The 12,483-nt window shown below is 42.5% G+C and overlaps 1 protein-coding gene across 11 annotated transcripts in view; it reads left to right on the top strand.

Annotated features, from left to right (window-relative positions):
- Positions 1–12,483, top strand: part of dtnba (dystrobrevin, beta a) — a 505,261-nt gene that overhangs the window by 106,378 nt on the left and 386,400 nt on the right. For all 11 annotated transcript variants that reach the window (XM_072251383.1, XM_072251379.1, XM_072251384.1 and 8 more), the window contains one exon: positions 10,435–10,533. The gene's annotated coding sequence lies outside the window, so the exon portion shown is untranslated. The remainder of the gene's footprint in view (positions 1–10,434; positions 10,534–12,483) is intronic.

Raw genomic sequence — 12,483 nt, 5'->3', positions numbered from 1 at the left:
AAGTCCCCCCACAACGTTTTTGTCTGCTGAAAACACTCTGGTATTGTTCTTTTCTCCCGTTCTGACAAGAGGTTACATACCCAAAATGTTGTCCTTTTTCTTCCTACAGATGCTGACTGGGTGGCTGAATTTTTCCAACATTTTCTTTCCTCCTGTTTTATAAATAGTGCTGTGTTATTCTGTGGGAAGTGCAATTTTGTCTTGTAACTCTGGGAGAAATATTTTCACGTAGAAGTTGTTCATGCTTGGTAGCATCAGAACAATAGAGTGTAGTGTGCCAGGTGGATTTCATCACCCCTCTTGCTCCATTTTTTTTTGAAAATAATCCAGTTCGTTCAACGTTGTGTATTTCTGGTGGAATGACTTTTTTCACCCGTTTTTGTATCTGCTGTACCTGTATTGTCAAAATAGAACAATTGTGGCCCATGACTGGTATCTGGTTTTATCTGTTCAAACATTTAAAGATATAAGACCAACCCTGAGAGATTAATTTCAATCGTGCATGAAGATATCTCATAAACTTTCCTTTTCCTAAATCGGGTTTGCTGAAGACTATAGAAACATATTGATAGCCACTGGAACTGGGGCTAGATAAAATAGCTCAATCATCGAAAGAATTGAACTTGGCATTTGTGGTGTGCGGGTCTTCGGTACTTGCTGTGTTTGCTTGTAAGCTTGTGTCCATATGGTAAAACTGCTCTCCTTTGGGAGCTCATAAACACAAGATATTTTGCAGATGCTAAAAATCCAGAGGACCGTATAATAAATGCTGGTGGAATTCAGCAGATCGGGCAACATCCATGGAAAGGAATAAACAGTTGATGTTCCAGACCAAGACACTCATCAGGGCTGGAAGATGGGAGGGGGTGCAGGAGTACAAGCTAGGAGCTGATAGATGAAGCCAGATGAGTAGGTCAGGGGCGATGAAGTGAGAAGATGATATGTGGGAAATATGAAGGACTGAAGGAGGAGGAGTCTGAAAGGAGCGGAGAGTGGACCATGGGAGAGAAGGAGGGAGGAGGGGCCCCAGGGGAGATGATAGGCAGTTGAAGTGAGGAGAAGATGTAATAGGGGAGCCTGAGTGAGGAATGGAAGAGGAGGAAATGGGGAGGGGAAAATTACCAGAAGTTACTGGAGAATCAGTATTCATGTCAGCAGGTTGGAGGCTACCCAAACTGAATAAGTTGTGTTGCTTCTTCAACCTGAGAGTGGCCTCATCATAGCCTTCTCTATTGCCATAAACTGACCTACCGGAATGGGAGTGAGGATTGGACTTAAAATGGTTGGCCACTAGGAAATCCTATTTATTGTGAATGTGCTTGACAAAGCAGTCTCCCAATATACGTCAGGTCTTACCAACCTGGAAGAAGCTGCATTGGAAGCTGGAGATACAGTAGATGACCCCAGAAGATTCGCAGGTGTTGCTTCACCTCACCAAGATCCATATACTTGACTGTCCATGGAGTTCCATTGTGTCTGCCTGCTCCTGCCCCGCTGAACTTGTGTCCACATACTTTGACTCCATTTAATCCCCCTTGGTATACTCCCTCCCCACCTCCATCTGCAAAGCATTACATACTGTTGATCAGTTCCATAACTTTCAATTCCCTGGCCATGGTTGCTTCCTTTTCACCATGGATGTCCGTTCCTATACACTTCTATCCCTAATCAGGAAGACCTTAAAGTTCTCCGCTTCTTTCTCAACAACAGACCTGACCAATTCCCCTCCTCCACCACCACCCTCAATCTGGCAGAAGTGGTCATCACATTCAACAATTTCACTTCGGCTCCTCCCACATCCTCCAATTCCAAGGTGGAGCCAAGGGCTCCCGCATGAGCCTCAGCTATGCTTGCCTTTTCGTTGGCGATGCGGAATAGTCCACGTTCCAAGCCTTCTCTGGTAAAGCTCCTCAACTCTTTCTGTGCGACATGGACAACTGCATCATGCTGCTTCATGCACCAATGCTGAGCTTATTAATTTCATTAACTTTGCCTCCAACTTTCAGCTCACCCTTAAATTCACTTGGTCCATTTCTTTCACCTCTTTCCACTTTCCCAATCTCTCTGTCTCCATCTCTGGGGACAAATGTCTACTGATGCTTTTTTATAAACCTACTGATTCTCACCTTAGAAAATCTACAGATGCTGGAAATCAAAGTAATACACACAAAATGCTGGAGGAACTCGGGACTGATGAAGTGTCTCGGTCCAAAACGTCGACTGTTTACTCTTTTCCATAGATGCTGCCTGGCCTGCTGAGTTCCTCCCCTCTCTTACCTCAGTTCAGGGCCCCGAACAGTTCTTCCAGAAGAGGCAGTACTTCACCTGCAAATCTGTTGGGTTCCTCCACTGTATCTCATTGGTGAGACCTGACTTGGGTTGCTGGACTGCTTTGTTGAGCACCTTCCCTCTATCTGCGACGAGTAGGATTTCCCAGCGGCCAACCATTTTAATTCCAATCCCCACTTCCTTTGGACAGATCAATTCACGCCTCCTTCTGTGATGAGGCCACTTTCAGGGTAGAGGCGCAATACCCTCATATTCCCTCTGGCCTCCAATCTGATGGTATGAGCATTGATTGCTCTAAGTTTTGGTCATTTTTCCCCATCCCCCTTCTCTCTTCTTCAATCCCCTATTTCTGGTGCTCTTCTTACCTGATCTCCTTGCCTGCCTATCACCTACCCTGGTGACCCTCCTCCTTCCCTTTCTCCCATGGTCCACTGTCCTCTCCTATCAGATTCCTTCTTCAGCCCTTTACCCATCTCCTTTCAATTTCTCACTTCATCGTCCTCCCCTACCCGCCTGGCTTCACCTATCATCTTCTAACTTGTACTCCCTCCCCTCCCCCCGTCACTTTATACCGTCTCCTTCCCCCTTTCCTTTCCAGTCCTGATGAAGGGTCTCGGTCCAAAATGTCGACTGTCCATAGATGCTGCCTGATCAGCTGAGTTCCTCCGGCATTTAGTGTGTGTCATTTGGTCGATATTGTAATATAGAATGAAAATGTGGTCCGTGTAGCAGAGCTGCTAGATAGTCTCTTCCTTGATATGGCACTCAACCAGTTAATACTATAGAATTATAGTATCAGCGTTAACTGTACTAGTGATGCCCACACAGTGAAGAAAACTCACCAATGCCTCTGCTTTCTGAGGAGGCTCAGGTGAGCTGGGCTTTGGACATCTGTGCTCATGTCATTCTACAGTTGCACAGCAGAGAGCATCCTGACTAGGTGCATCGCTCTGCAGTGTGGAAGCTGCACTGTGATGGACAGGAAGGCTCCCTGGTGGGTAGTCTGAACTGCTCAGCACATCACTGGCTCCAGCCTGTCCGCTACCGAGGATATATATACAGAAAATTGCCAGCAAAGGGCCAATAGCATCATGAAGGATCCTACCCATCCTGGCCAGGACTGTTCTACTCCCATCAGCGAGGCGGCGATACAGCATCCACGCCAGGACCACCATACTCAAAGACAGTTACTTTCCCAAGCAGTAAGGCTGATAAGCACCCCACCCTTCCACGCCCCCAACCACCACGACTTGATCATTTTCTGTCAGTCACCTTATGTACCAACACTCCTGTGCCTTGCATTACTTTTTGAACATACAATCAATCTATGTGTAGAAGCTATCTTGTGTCTTAATTATGGTTTTTAAATTATTGTTTTTTTTATCTTAGTCTTTTTTTCTAATGCTGTATCAGACCCAGAGCAATAATTGTTTTGTTCTTCTTGTGTACTGGACATGACATTAAAGAATATTGAATATTGAACCAGAAGATTAGTTATGCACTATATGATGCATTTTATTGCACCACCCCGACAATGTGAAAGATGCCCAAAACTAAAAGTCCCTTAAAAATAAACACTGGTCTAAAAGCAGCAAAGATATTTTTGAAGTACTGTTATTAATTATTTGCCTTGTTCAATCATAATGAAGACTAAGAATCAGAGTGATTGTGACAGTCAAATTCAGGTGAAAAGATTCGTTGCAGTGCAAAGGAGTAGAGGAATTTTAGGATCAATGTCCATGGGTCCCTCAAAGTTGCTGTTCCAGTTGATAGGACGGTTGAATTTGCATATGGTGTGTTGGCTTTCATTAGGGCATTGAGTTCAAGAGCCGCGAGGTAATGTTGCAGCTGTATAAAACTCTGGCTAGACCAGACTTGGAATATTGGGTTCAGTTCTGCTCTTTGTTGTAGAAAGGATGTGGAACCTTAAGAGGGTGTAGAGGGGATGTACCAGAATGCTGCCTGGATTGAAGAGCATTCCTTTGAGGAGAGTTTGAAGAAGTTAGTGTTCTTCTCTTTGGAATGAAGGAGGCTAAGGCGTAGCTTGACAAAGGTGTATAAGATAAGACCATAAGACATAAGAGCCACACATTTCAAAGTTGCTGGTGAACGCAGCAGGCCGGGCAGCATCTCTAGGAAGAGGTACAGTGGACGTTTCGGGCCGAGACCCTTCGTCAGGGCTTGTCCTTGGTTGAAAAAATATTGGAAAGAAAGACATAAGAGCCATTTGGACCATTGAGTGTGCTCCACCATTCAATCATGGCTGATCCTGTTTTCCCCTCCTCAGCCCCACTCCCCAGGTCCAATCAAGAACCTATTAAGCTCTTCCTTAAATACACCCAACGACCTGGCCTCCTTAGCTGCCATGCAGTAACAAATTCCACAAATTCACCGCCTTTTAACTAAAGAAATTTCTCTGCACCTCTGTTTTAAATGGATGCTTCTCTATCCTGAGGCTGTGCCTCTTGTCCTACACTCCTCTACCACGGGAAACATCCTTTCCACGGTTACTCTGTCTAGGCCTTTCAACGTTTTAAAAGGTTTCAATGAGGTTCCATCCCCACCCCCCCGTCCTTCTGAATTCCAGTGAGCACAGACCCAGAGCTATCAAACGTTCAAATGTTCCCCATATGGTAACCCTTTCAGTCCTGGAATTATCCTTGTGAACCTTCTCCTATACCAGCACATCTTTTCTCAGATGAGGAGCCCAAAACTGCTCACAATAATTGAGGTGAGGCCTCAGCAATGCCTTCTGAAGCCTCAGCATCACATTCCTGCTCTTGTATTCTAGACCTCGTGAAATGAATGCTAACATTGCTTTTGTCTTCCTCACCACTGATTCTACCTGCAAGTTAACTTTTAGGATGTTCTGCACAAGGACTTCCAAGTCCCTTTGTATCTCAGAGTTTTGGATTTTCTCCTGTTTAGAAAATAGTCTGCACATTTATTTCTACTACCAAAGTGCATGACCATGCATTTTCCAACATTGTATTTCATTTGCCGTTCTCTGGCTTATTCTCCTAATCTGCCCAAGTCCTTCTGCAGCCTAACTGTTTGCTCAACACTACTTGCCCCTCAACCAATCTTCGTACCATTTGCAAACATGGCAACAAAGCCATGTACTCTGTTATCTAAATCTTTGATATACAGCATAAGAAGAAGAGGTCCCACCATCGACCCCTATGGAACACCACTAGTCACTGGCAGCCAACCAGAAAAGGATCCTTTTATTCCCACTCACGGTCTCCTACCAATCAGCCAATGCTCTAACTATGCTCGTAACTGTACTGTAATACCACGGGCTCTTAACTTGGTAAGGATCCTCATCGGTGGCATCTTGTCAAAGGCCTTCTGAAAGTCCGAAAATACAACATCTACTGCATCACGTTTATCTATCCTACGTGTTATCTCCTCAAAGAATAACAACAGGCTTGATGGGCAAGATTTTCCCTGAAGGAAACCTTGCTGACTTGTCCTATCTTGTCCTGTGCCACCAAGTATTCCATAACCTCATCCTAAACAGTTGACTCCAACATCTTCCCAATCACTGAGGTCAGGTTAACTGGTCTATAATTTCCTTTCTGGTGCCTCCCTCCTTTCTTAAAGAGTGAAGGGATATTTGTAATTTTCCAGTTCTCTGGCAGCATGATTCTTGCAAAGATCGTTGCTAATGCCTCCACAATCTGTACTACCACCTCTTTCAGAACCCTAGGGTGCAGTTCATCTGGTCCTGGTGACTTATGTACCCTTGGGTCATACAGCTTTTTGAGCACCCTTTCTCTTGTAATACGTCTCTTCCCTCACACCCTTCACCTTCTGGCACATGGCTAATGTCCACAGTGAAAACTGATGCAAAATACTCACTTAATTCATCTGCCATCTCCTTGGCCCCCATTATTATTTCTCTGGCCTCATTTTCTAGCGGTCCTATATCTACTCTAACCTCTTTTACTTTTTTACAAACTTGAAGAAACTTTTACATTCCACTTTTAGATATTGTTTGCTAGCTTACTTTCACATTTCATCTTTTCCCTCCTAATGATTTTTTTAGTTACTCTCTGTAGGGTTTTAAAAACTTCTCTATCCTCTATCTTACCACTTAATTTTTGCTTTGTTGTGTACCCTCTCTTTTGCTTTTACATTAGCGTTGACTTCCTTTGTCAACCACTGTTGTACTATTTTGCCATTTGAGTATTGCTTTGTTTTGGAATACATCTATCCTGCATCTTCCTCATTTTTCCCAGAAACTCACACCATTGCTACTTTGCTGTCATCACTGCCAGCATCTCTTTCCGGTTTACTTTGGTCAACTCCTCTCTCATACCACTGTAATTTCCTTTACTCCACTGAAACACTGCTACATCAGACCTTACTTTCTCCCTATGAAGTTTCAAGTTGAACTCAGTCATATTGTGATCACTGCCTCCTAAGTGTTCTTTTATCTTAAGCAACCTAATCACCTCGGTTCACTACATAACACCCAATCCAGTATAGCTGATCCCCTAGTAGTCTCTATGACAAATTGCTCTAAAAAGCTATATCATAGGCATTCAGCAAACTCACACTCTTGCGATTCATTTCCAATCTGATTTTCCCAACCGATCTGCATGTTGAAATCTCCCATGACTATCATAACACTACTCTTTTGGCATGCCTTTTCTATTTCCTGTTTTTAATTTGTGGTTCATATCCCAGCTACTGTTGGGAGGCCTGTATATAACTGCCATCAGAGTCCCTTTACCCTTGCAGCTTCTTAACTCAACCCACAAGGATTCAACATCTTCTGACCCTACGTCACATCTTTCTAATGATTTGAGGCCATTCTTTACCGGCAGAGCCACGCCACCCCCTCTGCCTACCTTCCTACCCCTCCGATACAGTATGTAACTTTGGACATTTAGCTTCCAACTACAGTTCAGTGATAGCCACAACATCATACCTGGCAATCTGTAAAAAGAAAAACAAGAAGATTATCCACCTTATTTCTTGCACTCCATGTATTGAGATATAACACTTTGAGTACTGTATTTGCTACCTTTTTTGATTCTGCGTCCCTAATGCACTGATACTCATCCTGCTGGTTGTAATTATGTCCCATCATATACCTGCCCTTCCTGACAGTCCGACTGCACACGATCTTTGCTTTTTGGCCATCGACCCTATCCTGAGTCCCTTAACTCCATTTCCCACACTTCTTCTGGATTACTTTAAACCCTCCCCAACAGTTCTAACAAACCTGCACGCGAGAATATTGGCTCCCCCAGGGTTCAGGTGCAGCCCGTCATTTTTGTACAGGTCGTACCTCCCCCAGAAGAAATCCCAATGATCCAAGAACCTGAGGCCCTCCCCCCCTGCACCAGCTTCTCAGCTACACATTAATTTGCCAGATCATCCTGCTTCTACCGTCACTGGCGCGTGGCACAGGCAGCAGTCCAGAAATTACTACCCAGGAGGTCCTGCTTCTCAGCTTTCTATTTGGCTATCTAAATTCTCTTTTCAGGACCTCTTCACTTTTCCTTTGTTTGTCATTGGTACCAGTGTGTACCAAGACATCTGGTTGCTCTCCTTACCTCTATAAAATGTTGTGGACGTGATCCAAGACGTTACTGACCCTGGTACCTGGGAGGCAACGTACCATCTCGTTCCCCATCCGTTATTTACTTATATACACACATTCTTTCTCTCTCTCTCCTTCTTCTCCCTCTGTCACTCTCACTATACCCCTTGCCCATCCTCTGGGGATTCCCCCCCCCCTTTCCTTCTCCCTGGGCCTCCTGTCCCATGATCCTCTCATATCCCTTTTGCCAATCAACTGTCCAGCTCTTGGCTCCATCCCTCCCCCTCCTGTCTTCTCCTATCATTTTGGATCTCCCCCTCCCCCTCTCACTTTCAAATCTCTTACTAGCTCTTCCTTCAGTTAGTCCTGACGAAGGGTCTCAGCCCAAAACGGCGACTGTACCTCTTCTTAGGGATGCTGCCTGGCCTGCTGTGTTCACCAGCAACGTTGATGTGTGTTACCATCTGAGTGTCCCATTCACATCCACAGAATCTCCTGTCTGTTCCTCTGACTATTGAGTCCTCTATCAACACCGCTCCCCTCTTCCCCCTCGTTCCCTTCTTCACCATGGACCCATGCTCAGTCCCAGTAATGCGGTCTCCATGGCATTCCTCTGGGAGGTCATCCTCCCACAACATTATCAAAAATGGTATACTTATTTTTGAGGGGAATCGTCACGGGGTGCTCTGTGCTAACTGTCTATTCATACTTCCATTTCTCCTGAGAGTCTCCCAGCTACTCGCCTCCTGCAACTTCGGTGTGACTACTTCCCTTTAACACTGATTATCTCCTCACTCTCCCGTACAAGCCAAAAGACATGCAGCTGCTGCTCCAGATCCCTAACACGGTCTTCAAGAAGCTGTAGTCGGATGTATTTCACATAGATGTAGTTCCCTGGGAGACTCTGGGTCTCCCAGGAATCCAAAATCTGGCATGAAGAACATACAACAGCCATTTACTACACCAGGTCCAGTAAAGGTGTTGGGGGGGGGGGAGGGGGTAAGGAATTTTTTTAAAGATTATGTGGATACGCAGTCCTCTTTTATTGTCATTTAGTAATGCATGTATTAAGAAATGATACATTATTTCCTCCGGTGTCATATCACAAAAACACAGGACAGACCAAGACTGAAAAAACTGACAAAACCACATAATTATAACATATAGTTACAACAGTGCACAATACCATAACTTGATGAAGAAGTCCGTTAGCACAGTAAGGTTCAAAGTTTCTCAAATGTCCCATGTCTCACGCAGACGGGAGAAGGAAGAACTCTCCCTGCCATGCCGACCACAATCCGACTGCGTCATCCGAAAACTTCAAGTTCTGATCAGCTCTCCGACACCGAGTACTGAGCGCCATCTCTGTCCGAGTGATTCGACCTCTTTCTCGGTCACCAAAAGCAAGCAAGGCCGGGGATTTTGAGGCCTACCCTCCAAAAGATTCCCGACCGCGCAGTAACAACAGCAGCGAACAAGTGTTTCAGAAATTTCTCCAGATGTTCCTCTGTGCTTTCACGTCCATTCTCCATCAAATCAGAATTGTCCACGGCCCCTATTTAACAGATATGACATCATTTTTTTTTACCAGAGAGCTGTGCACGCGCAGAGCTTACCCAGAGCCAACACCTCTTTCAAGCTGATTCCTCCTTTGAGCCAAAGCCTGACACTCCTACTCTCACCACTGGCCTACACCTGACAATGGCTGCCCTGCTTGTCCCTTCTGTACTTTTAAACGAGCATTTCCAACCTGCGAGAAGCCTGTTCGCTGTGGCCTGCTCCTGCCACTGTTTAGGCTGTTAGAATGAGCCTGAACGCCTGCGAAGCTCTCCTTTTAAACAAGCATTACTGACCTGCGAGAAACTTTGTCGCTGTGGCCTGATTGGGCCGTCAGAATTTCACTGTACCTGGACAATCATTGTGATTTGGCTTCATTTGTTCACACATTTAAGGCAAGATTAAAGGCTAAACTGAAGAATGAAATGGCAATTAACAAATTCTGATAGGTTTTCCTTTTCCAAAGTTGAGCCCTCAACAGTATCTTTCACTTGAACCAAGGAAGTCAAAACTGTGAGGTGACATCAAAAGTTAATTGTATGTTATTTTAAAATACGTGTTTGAAATAACAACATAACACAGGTAAAGGTTTTGGGTAGCTTAGTGTGGTCTTCCGTGGTTCTAATATGATCTGGATTTTATGGTTATTTGGTCAAGAGTGTATTTTTATGATTATTTGGTCAATCTTAGAAGATAGTCTTAAAAATATAAATGCAATGGGTGGAATTGTATGGCTTCTGATTGATGCACTATATTTGAGCAAAATCTTGTGCAGAAATATTAGGAATCTTTTACATGTGTTATATAGCCAGTAAGGAAAACACTTTATGAATCAGTAATCAGGGAGCAATGGATGCTACATTAAAATCAACTATAATAATATGAAAAAAAAATTAGGATTAATTCAGTCAAATTGCAGAATAAGTAGAATTAGTTTTTTCAATTTATCTGTAGAAAATTATGTGGTGTTTGTTTCTTGTGTTAATATTCCATTCTATAAATCTGATCTTAATTAACATTTTTATTTCTAGATATTCCTATTATCAAAAATTGAAGCCTATCGAAGTTGAAAAACCAGGATAAAAGACCCCAAAGCTCCTAGGACAAGACAGAACCCAGGTTACAGACAGGTGGGGGTAAAATTTTGATATGTATTTGGGAAGAAAATTTTGAACACAAACAATGATGCATTTTCTCGCCTGAAACCGTGCTAAGACATAAAGTTGCATTCTGCTCACATGGCTTGCTTCTGAGCACCTTAGTTTTAATGTACAATGAAAAATTTACATTTTGAAAATTCTAAGATCTTATTTGCAAGCTAATTTTAAGTTATTTTTGCTGGAAATTGGTTGTAAGGTTACTGGTTACAAGTCAAATATTTCTAAAGTTTGTAAATTATCATGTTTGCACCTGGCCTGTTTTGTAGATAAGTGTTTTGGAATATTTCTAATACTTTCTGACTGCTTTGATGTATTGTTTATCAAATAATATAGTATTTGGACAGGATTGCCTTTGATATTTTTCCTGTGTAATTGGTTAACATTCTTTTGGTTCATTTCTCAATGGAAAAAAGTTGAAGTGAAGTTTGGAGGTGATACAAAGATAATTTTGTTAAGTCAAATGTGTTAATGGGAAATGCTTTAAATTCTCACAGTTAATGCCAGAGCATGATTTATAGAGGTATTTGTGTATGATAGATATGGCATATTTTTCACGAATAACATTAGACAAATCCTGAATATTGAAATGCGCAAGGCATTGCAGCTGGTCATTGCTAAGTTTTCACCTGATAACCATTCGTAAGCATGTTCCAGTAGTTATGATAAAGAGCAAAGTCTTATTGATATTAAACTTTTGTATTCTGGGAGCACTGTGTTTCAGCATTATTTTTGTAACTTTGCTTATTTTCTATGTAACCTATCTCTGGATAATGTGAACTGAAACAAGTATTGGACTTGAGAAGAAACGTGCAGTATATATAAGCCATCCAAATTATTCATTTGGTCCTTAATGTGATCAGCCTTGAATATGATATTTGTTGGCCTGCTAATGTTGAATTGAAAGTAGATTGGCAATAATTACAGTTTTGAAATTGCTGCCTGCAGACAATGAATAAGCCTTGTTTGTGGATGATAATGAAAGAAAGTGTGTAAACTTGTTCATATTTTGCCCTTTGTTTAAAGTGTTTTCATTTCTATAAAGATGATACATTCTGTTTGGAAACACACTCTGCTATCCATACTCCACTTTTCTCTGAGCTATAATTAAACTGCTGATAATATTGTGCATGGCCTCTTTTTTTTGTACTGTAGTCTACCTGTAACATAGCATTAAATTAAACCTGTAATTTTGTGTGTGGACCTTAACCAAAACAAAATATTTTCATTCATGTCTGTACAATCTTCCTTTATTAGTTCTTCAGAGTAACACCGCAGGGATTTACCTGCGGATGAGAGCCAGCTAAAAGACTGTCTGCTGTATGATCAATGCCAGTACTCTGTTCAATGATCCGGCCCTATTTCTGTTGTCCAGGAGCCTGTGTGTGGAATGTAGGATTTTCCTTCTGCATATACTGTGTGAAGTCCTTCAATTCCAACTGTCCACTTTGAAAACTGATTAGAGGTCTTTTCCTTAAGCAGGTAGACTGTTCCAGATCGAAGTCACGCAGCTAATGAAGGACGATGTTGAAGATTTCACTCAACGGCCTTGTACTTTAAGAACTGCTTTCATTATTGAGAAACTTAGTTATCCTCTTTTTAAACGTTCTTAAACTCCACTGCTGCTTTATGTTTTATTGAGTAGTTGGCCTTGCATTTTTCTAGAGGTTGAGTTTGGATTGAATGCATAGATGAAGAGGTGGTTTAAATATATTTGCAGTGAATGTTCAAAATAATGCATACCTCATGATCAAACCTATTTCTGATGCTGTTTTTCATCTCATCAGCAGTAGCCTAATCATACTTGAATTCACACTTTTCCTTTCTCCTCATTCCTTCTTCTTATAATTCTTCTTAGCATTGATGGACTCTGCTTGAATCAATGCTGAACTCTAGCGCTTTATATAATGCCTCAAACTTTTA

The sequence above is a fragment of the Mobula birostris genome, chromosome 2, assembly GCF_030028105.1.
Source record: "Mobula birostris isolate sMobBir1 chromosome 2, sMobBir1.hap1, whole genome shotgun sequence".
Classification (NCBI taxonomy): Eukaryota; Metazoa; Chordata; class Chondrichthyes; order Myliobatiformes; family Myliobatidae; genus Mobula; species Mobula birostris.
This window is presented reverse-complemented; position numbering and strand designations above follow the sequence as displayed.